At 38.9% G+C, this 8,866-nt stretch overlaps 1 long non-coding RNA gene across 1 annotated transcript; it reads left to right on the top strand.

Annotated features, from left to right (window-relative positions):
• Nucleotides 1-7,609: 7,609 nt before the first annotated feature.
• Nucleotides 7,610-8,644, top strand: LOC121012673 (uncharacterized). The gene is made up of 2 exons (XR_005782217.1): nucleotides 7,610-7,641; nucleotides 8,554-8,644. It is a non-coding gene; the product is annotated as an uncharacterized LOC121012673 (long non-coding RNA).
• The last annotated feature ends 222 nt before the right edge of the window (nucleotides 8,645-8,866 follow it).

Below are 8,866 nucleotides of genomic sequence, written 5' to 3'. Positions count from 1 at the left end.
AAAAAAAAAAAAAAAACAAAAAAACAAAAAAACAAACAAACAAACAAAAAAAAAACAAAACAAAACACAAAGAGGTAGAATCTTTAGATTTGGAAGGTAGGCTCATTTAGTTTCAGGCTTAGAATGAGGAAAGGCATAAAATGAGGTACAACTTCCTTCTGTTCTCCACGATTTCCCTCACACTGGGGTCCTGTACTTCTAATCACAATGCCTAGAGAACTCACTCTGGCTTATGAGTCCTTCAATATCAAAAATGCTCTAGCTTTCTGAAACAGTGGGTCTCCAAACTTTTGTTTGCGTCGTACTTTGGATCACCGGACTTTTTTCTTTTCTTCTGTCTTTTCTTTCTTCTTCTTCTTTTTTTTTTTTTTAAACACAGTTAAGAGAGTTACATGCTTGAGATGGGTATTACCCTGGTTATTTATTGTTCACATGGGAATCGATCTTAGCATCAAAACTAGTGGGATGGCCGGGCATTATGTGCCTCCTGATGTGATGCAATATGAAATTCACAGCCTTGCCTACAAAATAATCTTGTCAAAAATGCTAAACTGAAATTTATCAAGCTTTTAGCTCTAATTTACAGCTTTTAGAAAATACAGGGTAAAGGAAAAAGAGTTAAAAAATACCCGTATGCTCACTTCCCATAGTCTATCACTGTAATACTGTCTTTCCCTGTACCCCCAAATCCCTCCACCTTATACTGTCTTCACTGTACTTGCCTGGCAAAAGCCTGCTTTGGTTAAATCCTTCCATGCTCTGGGCCAACTACAAGCCTAAGTCTAAGCACCTGATTATGGCTGGTAGAAAGCACACAACCAGACCAACTGCTTTTGTTTTGAATCTCTGACCACAAACCTCAAGTGAGCCCTTGGGACTCCTTGGCAATTCCACTCTCCTCAAACCTCCAAAACCACTTTCCTCTGCCTTACTGTCAGCTGATTTTTACTGAGAAGATAAAAGCAGTCATTAGAGAACTTCCTCATCTTCCCACCACAAAATCTATTCTTCCTACATCTTTGCCACAAGTTCAGCTTGCCTTTTTTCAAGGGTGAATAAACTTACCTTGTTCCTATCGAGGGACAGGTCCTTTCTTCTGTGTATGGGACCCATCCTCTCTCAGCATTTAAGTGCTTTGCTCCCGTACTTTTCCCTCCTTCTCACGTGTCAAATGTCCCCATAAATTGGATGAGCATCAAGAAGTCTATAATCTCTCTCATCCCTCAGTCCTGCTGCTGTGTTCCACATTACAGCAAAATATCAGGAAAGCTTTGTTTAAATCCAATGTATCAACTTATTAACCTCTCATTTTTCCCACCGCTACCCCAAAACAAAGAGAATAACAAAGTGAACATCTATGTCCCCACTTCTCAGCTTCAGAAGTAAAATATTATAAATACATTTAGAGTTCTTTTATATCTCTCCTGGATCCCATCCTCTTCCTTTATCCCCTAGCTCAGAGATAGCTAATATGGCACCCTTGAAAACTAGACCACCTAGGTCCCCTGCTGCAAAAGCATTGTGATGACAGTCCAAGATGATCCTGTCTGAACTTTTCACTGTATTTGCTTCTCCCAGGCTGCTCCCAGCAATGACTAAGCACAGTGAAATACAGGTTCAGGCTCATTTGTGTGTGATGCAGGATTTCTCTGGTAGATGACTCTGACTTAAGGGCTCCCCATTGGCCTGGCCACAACTTTCTTTTTTTTTTTTATTATTATCTTTCTTTTTCTTTTTGTTCTTTTTTAACTTGTTTTATTTTTTATTTTTATTTTTTTAATTTACATCCAAATTAGTTAGCATATAGTGCAACAATGATTTCAGGAGTAGGTTCCTTAGTGTCCCTTACCCATTTAGCCCATCCCCCCCTCCCACAACCCCTCCCATAACCCTCAGTTTGTTCTCCATATTTATGAGTCTCTTCTGTTTTGTCCCCCTCCCTATTTTTATATTATTTTTGTTTCCCTTCCCTTATGTTCATCTGTTTTGTCTCTTAAAGTCCTCGTATGAGTGAAGTCATATGATTTTTGTCTTTCTCTGACTGACTACTTTCACTTAGCATAATACGCTCCAGTTCCAGCCACATAGTTGCAAATGGCAAGATTTCATTCTTTTTTATTGCCAAGTAATACTCCATTCTATATGTATACCACATCTTCTTTATCCATTCATCCATCGATGGACATTGGGGCTCTTTCCATACTTTGGCTATTGTTGATAGTGCTGCTATAAACATGGCGGTGCATGTGTCCCTTCTTAACAGCACACCGGTATCCCTTGGATAAATACCTAGTAGTGCAATTGCTGGGTCGTAGGGTAGTTCTATTTTAGTTTTTTGAGGAACCTCCATACTGTTTTCCAGAGTGGCTGCACCAGCTTGCATTCCCACCAACAATGGAAAAGAGATCCTCTTTCTCTGCATCTTCATCAACATCTGTTGTTGTCTGAGTTGTTAATGTTAGCCATTCTGACAGGTGTAAGGTGGTGTCTCATTGTGGTTTTGAGTTGTATATCCCTGATGCTGAGTGATGTTGAGCATTTTTTCATGTGTTGGTTGGCCATCTGGATGTCTTCTCTGGAGAAGTGTCTATTCATGTCTTTTGCCCATTTCTTTACTGGATTATTTGTTTTTTGGGTGTTGAGTTTGATAAGTTCTTTGTAGATTTTGGATACTAACCCTTTATCTGATATGTCATTTGCAAATATCTTCCCCCATTCTGTCGGTTGCCTTTTAGTTTTGCTGATTGTTTCCTTCGCTGTGCAGAATCTTTGTATTTAATGATGTCCCAGTAGTTCATTTTTGCTTTTGTTTCCCTTGCCTCCAGAGACATGGTGAGTAAGAATTTGCTGCGGTGAAGATCAAAGAGGTTTTTGCCTGCTTTCTCCTAGAGGATTTTGGAGGCTTCCTGTCTTATATTTAGGTCTTTCATCCACTTTGAGTTTATTTTTGTGTATGATGTAAGAAAGCGGTCCAGGTTTATTCTTCTGCATGTCGTTGTCCAGTTTTCCCAGCACCACTTGCTGAAGAGACTGTCTTTATTCCATTGGATATTCTTTCCTGCTTTGTTGAAGATTAGTTGGCCATACGTTTGTGGGTCCATTTCTGAGTTCTCTATTCTGTTCCATTGATCTGAGTGTCAGTACCATACTGTCTTGATGATTACAACTTTCTGGTATAGCTTGAAGTCCAGGATTGTGATGCCTCCTGCTTTGGTTTTCTTTTTCAAGATTGCTTTGGCTATTTGGGGTCTTTTTCTGGTTCCATATAAATTTTAGGATTATTTGTTCTAGATCTGTGAAGAATGCTGGTGTTATTTTGATAGGGATTGCATTGAATATGTAGATTGCTTTGGGTAGTATCGACATTTTAACAATATTTGTTCTTCCTATCCAGGAGCATGGAATCTTTTTCCATTTTTTTGTGTCTTCTTCAATTTTTTTCACAAGCTTTCTACAGTTTTGAGGGTATACATTTTTCACCTCTTTGATTAGATTTATTCCTGGTATTTTATGGGTTTTGGTGCAATGTTAATGAGATCGATTCCTTGATTTCTCTTTCTGTTGCTTCATTGTTGGTGTATAGGAATGCAACCGATTTCTGTGTGTTGATTTTATATCCTGCAACCTTGCTGAATTCATGAATCAATTCTAGCAGTTTTTTCGTGGAATCTTTTGGGTTTTCCATTTAGAGTATCATGTCATCTGCAAAGAGTGAAAGTTTGACCTCCTCCTGGCCAATTTGGATGCCTTTTATTTCTTTGTGTTGTCTGATTGCTGAGGTTAAGACTTCCAATACTATGTTGAATAACAGTGGCGAGAGTGGACATCCCTGTCTTGTTCCTGACCTTAGGGGGAAAGCTCTCAGTTTTTCCCCATTGAGGATGGTATTAGCATTGGGGCATTCATATATGGCTTTTATGATCTCGAGGTATGCTCCTTCTATCCCTACTTTCTTGAGGCTTTTTATCAAGAAAGGATGCTGTATTTTGTCAAATGCTTTCTCTGCATCTATTGAGAGGATCATAGGATTCTTGTCCTTTCTTGTATTGATGTGATGAATCACGTTAATTGTTTTGCAGATATTGAACCAGCCCTGCATCCCAGGTATAAATCCCGCTTGGTCGTGGTGAATAATTTTTTTTAATGTATTGTTGGATCCGGTTGGCTAATATCTTGTTGAGGATTTTTGCATCTGTGTTCATCAGGGAAATTAGACTATAGTTCTCCTTTTTAGTGGGGTCTCTATCTGGTTTTGGAATCAAGGTAATGCTGGCTTCATTGAAAGAGTTTGGAAGTTTTCCCTCCATTTCTATTTTTTGGAACAGCTTCAAGAGAATAGGTGTTAACTCTTCCTTAAATGTTTGGTAGAATACCTCTGGAAAGCCATCTGGCCCTGCACTCTTGTTTTTTGGCAGATTTTGGTTACTAATTCGATTTCCTTACTGGTTATGGGTCTGTTCAAATTTTCTATTTCTTCCTGTTTCAGTTTTGTTAGTGTATATGTTTCTAGAAATTTGTCCATTTCTTCCAGATTGCCCATTTTATTGGCATATAATTGCTCGTAATATTCTCTTATTATTGTTTTTATTTCTGCTGTGTTTGTTGTGATCTCTCCTCTTTCATTCTTGATTTTGTGTATTTGGGTCCTTTCCTTTTTCTTTTTGATCAAACTGGCTAGTGGTTTATCAATTTTGTTAATTCTTTCAAAGAACCAGCTTCTGGTTTCATTGATCTGTTCTACTGTTTTTTTGTTTGTTTGTTTCAATAGCATTAATTTCTGCTCTAATCTTTACTATTTCCTGTCTTCTGCTGGTTTTGGGTTTTATTTGCTATTCTTTTTCCAGCTCCTTAAGGCGTAAGGTTAGTTTGTGTATCTGAGATCTTTCTTCCTTCTTTCGGAAGGCCTGGATTGCTATATACTTTCCTCTTATGATTTCCTTTGCTATGTCCCAGAGGTTTTGGGTTGTGGTGTTATCATTTTCATTGACTTCCATATACTTTTTAATTTCCTCTTTAACTTCTTGATTAGCCCATTTATTCTTTAGTAGGATGTACTTCAGTCTCCAAGTATTTGTTACCTTTCCAAATTTTTTCTTGTGGTTGATTTCGAGTTTCATAGCGTTGTGGTCTGAAAATATGCACAGTGTGATCTCAATCTTTTTGTACTTACTTAGGGCTGATTTGTGTCCCAGTATATGGTTTATTCTGGAGAACATTCCATGTACACTGGAGAAGAATGTATATTCTGCTGCTTTAGGATGAAATGTTCTGAATATATCTGTTAAGTCCAACTGGTCCAGTGTGTCATTCAAAGCCATTGTTTTCTTGTTGATTTTTTGATTAGATGATCTGTGCATTGCTGTGAGTGGGGTTTTGAAGTCTCCTACTATTATGGTATTACTATTGATGACTTTCTTATGTTTCTGATTAATTGATTTATATATTTGGGTGCTCCACATTTGGTGCATAAATGTTTACAATTGTTAGGTTTTTTGGGTGGATAGACCCCTTGATTATGATATAATGCCCTTCTGCATCTCTTGATACAGTCTTTATTTTAAAGTCTAGATCATCTGATGTAAGTATGGCTACTCCGGCTTTCTTTTGTTGACCATTAGCATGATAGATGGTTCTCCATGCGTTTATTTTCTTTTTAAAAAAAATTTTTTTTAACGTTTATTTATTTTTTTGGGACAGAGAGAGACAGAGCATGAACGGGGGAGGGGCAGAGAGAGGGAGACACAGAATCCGAAACAGGCTCCAGGCTCTGAGACATCAGCCCAGAGCCCGACGCGGGGCTCGAACTCACGGACCGCGAGATCGTGACCTGGCTGAAGTCGGACGCTTAACCGACTGCGCCACCCAGGCGCCCCTCCATGCGTTTATTTTCAATCTGAAGGTGGTCAGGTCTAAAGTGGGTCTCTTGTAAACACCCTATGTCTTTTGATTGGAGCATTGAGTCCATTAATGTTTAGAGTGAGTACTGAAAGATATGAATTTATTGCCATTATGATGCTTGTAGAGTTGGAGTTTCTGGTGGTGTTCTCTGGTCCTTTCTAATCTTTGTTGTTTTTGTTATATATATATATTTTTTTTTTTCTTTTTTTCTCCCCTCAGAGATTACCCCTTAAAATTTCTTGCAGGGCAGGTTTAGTGGTCACAAACTCCTTTAATTTTTGTTTGTCTGGGAAACTTTTAATCTTCCCCGCTATTTTGAATTACAGCCTTGCTGGATAAAGAACTCTTGGCTGCATATTTTTCTGATTCAGCACATTAAATATATCCTGCCACTCCTTTCTGGCCTTCCAGGTTTCTGTGGATAGGTCTACTGCAAACCTGATCTGTCTTACCTTGTAGTTTAGGGACTTTTTTCCCTTTCTGCTTTCATGATTCTCTCCTTGCCTGAGTATTTTGTGAATTTGACTATGATATGCCTTGTTGATGGCTGGTTTTTGTTGAATCTAATGGGGGTTCTCTGTGGGGGTCCAAAATTCCTGGATTTTGGATGTCTGTGTCTTTCCCCAGGTTAGGAAAGTTTTCTGCTATGATTTGCTCACATAACCCTTCTACCCCTATTTCTCTCTCTTCCTCTTCTGGGACCCCTATGATTCTGATGTTGTTCCTTTTTAATGAGTCAGTGATTCCTCTAATTCTTAAATCGTGGTCTCCCTTCATCTCCCTCTTTTTTTCTGCTTCATTATTCTCTATAAGTTTGTCCTTTATATCACTGATTCTCTGTTCTGCCTCACCCATCCTTGCTGCTGCTGCATCCATCCGTGATTGCAGCTCCGTTGTAGCATTTTTAATTTCATTCTATTTTTTACCTCTTTTATCTCTGCAGAAAGGAATTCTAATCTATTTTCAACTCCAGCTAGTATTCTTATTATCGTGATTCTAAATTCTGGTTCAGACATTTTGCTTGTGTCTGTGTTGGTTAAACCCCTGGCTGTCGTTTCTTTGTGCTATTTCTTTTGGGGTGAATTCCTTCGTTTTGTCATTTTGAAGGGAGAAAAGGAATTAATGAGGTAGAAAAATTGAAATTAAAACAATATTAAAATTAAAAAATTAAACACAAACACACACACACAAAATCTAATAAATGATGCTAGATCCTAGGTGTGTTTTGGTCTGGGTGTTGAAAGTGGTTTGACAGATTAGAGAAAAAAGAGGGGGGGGAGGAAATCATTTGAAAATTTGAAAAAATGAATACACTGAAGTAGACTAAAATGAGATGATGGGAGTAAAATAGAGTTTGAAAAAATTTACACAAAAGTAAAGAATATAGTAGGAAAAAAAGAAAGACATTTTTAATAAAAATTAAAAATAAAAATGAATTTTTTTCTCTTTCTCTATTCAAGAAAAAGAAAAGAAACAAAAAAGAGAAAAAAGAAAAAAATTAGTCGTTGGAAAATTTGAAAAAGTGAATACATTCTAGTAGACTAAAATAAAATGATGGAAGTAAAATAGAATTTGAAAAAATTTACATGAAAGCAAGAAATATAGTAAAAAAAATTAAAGAAAAATATTTTTAATAGAAATTGAAACTAAAAATGAAGTTTTTCACTTTCTGTGTTCAAGAAAAAGAAAAGAAACAAAAAAGAAAAAAAAGAAAATAAGGAAATTATTTGAAAATTTGAAAAGGTGAATACACTGAAGTAGACTAAAATAGAATGATGAAGTGACAATTTGAAAAAATTTAAACAAAAATAAAAAGTATAGTAAAAAAATTAAAGAAAAAATATTTTTAATAAAAATTGAAAATAAAGATGAATTTTTCTTTCTGTATTCAAGAAAAAAAATAGTGTGAAAGAAAAAAAAAGAAAGAAAGAAAATTGAATAGCTGGACCTGCTAACAAATTGAAATGTGACTGAAATTACTTCGTTTTCCCCTAGAAGTCAGACTGTGTAGCGCTTTATAGTCCATAAATTAAGCAGGCAGTGAGACTTGTGTTCTTGAAGAGGGAGGTTGGCCCAGTTGGGCAGGGCTCAGTGTAACGGCTCCTTTCTCCACTGGACGGCGCTGCTAGCCTACTGGCGTGGATTGTTGCGGAGCTGGTAGGTGCGTATGCGCATGCGTGGGAGTGGTAAAAATGGCTTCACCCATCTACACAGTCTGTTCTCCTGGATCAGCAATCGCGCACCCGTCCTCTGTCTTCAGCTTTCGTCCACTCCCTGTTTCCTCACTGTCCGTGACCAAGCCCCAGGCAGTACCTCTCTCCCGAGTTTTGTCTCAGATGTGGCTGTTTTCCCCTGCCCCTTACTTCTGAAGGACTGCGGCTTTGACCTGTTCCCGCCCCTCTGCAGGAGGGCTCACTGAGCAATGGCCGAATGTACCCAGGAATTCCCGCTGGAACCTGCTGCTGCCGGTGCCCCGAGACTGCTGCCAGGTGCCAGCCCGCCCCAGCAAAAGTTCGCGAGACAGTGTAGCAGCAGTGTTTCAGGGATTATGGGCACCAGGCTTCACCCTCAACGACCTTGTTCCAGCACCAGCGAATGTGGCCGCCTTATGGGGTCTGCTGCGACCAGGGGGCCTCAACACTCTCTGCCTTCCAGCAATGGAACTGCTTTTCCCGGTGTGGCCTGAGAACCTCCCGGACCCCACTCTGTTCCTGGGGATTCGCCCTTCCCACCAGAGCACTGCCAGGTATGAGCTGCGGAGTTGCAGCCTTTGCGCTCCCCTGGTTTACAGTCTTAATGGAATTTAAACCCTCTCCTTTCTCCTTTCTCCCTTTTTAGTTTAGTCCCTGCGGCTGTTTCCAATTTTCCACTTTCTCTCCAGCTGCTTTTGGGGAGGGGTGCTTTTCCCGTATTCTTCCCTGTCCCAGTCTCCGTTTTCTCTCTGCCTGCAAAGGCGGCTTCCTGCCTG

This window comes from Herpailurus yagouaroundi, unplaced genomic scaffold (assembly GCF_014898765.1).
Source record: "Herpailurus yagouaroundi ecotype Mexico unplaced genomic scaffold, PumYag 197, whole genome shotgun sequence".
NCBI classification, from domain to species: domain Eukaryota; kingdom Metazoa; phylum Chordata; class Mammalia; order Carnivora; family Felidae; genus Herpailurus; species Herpailurus yagouaroundi.
The sequence above is the reverse complement of the archived record's forward strand: the minus strand, read 5'-3'. Positions and strand labels throughout refer to the sequence as shown.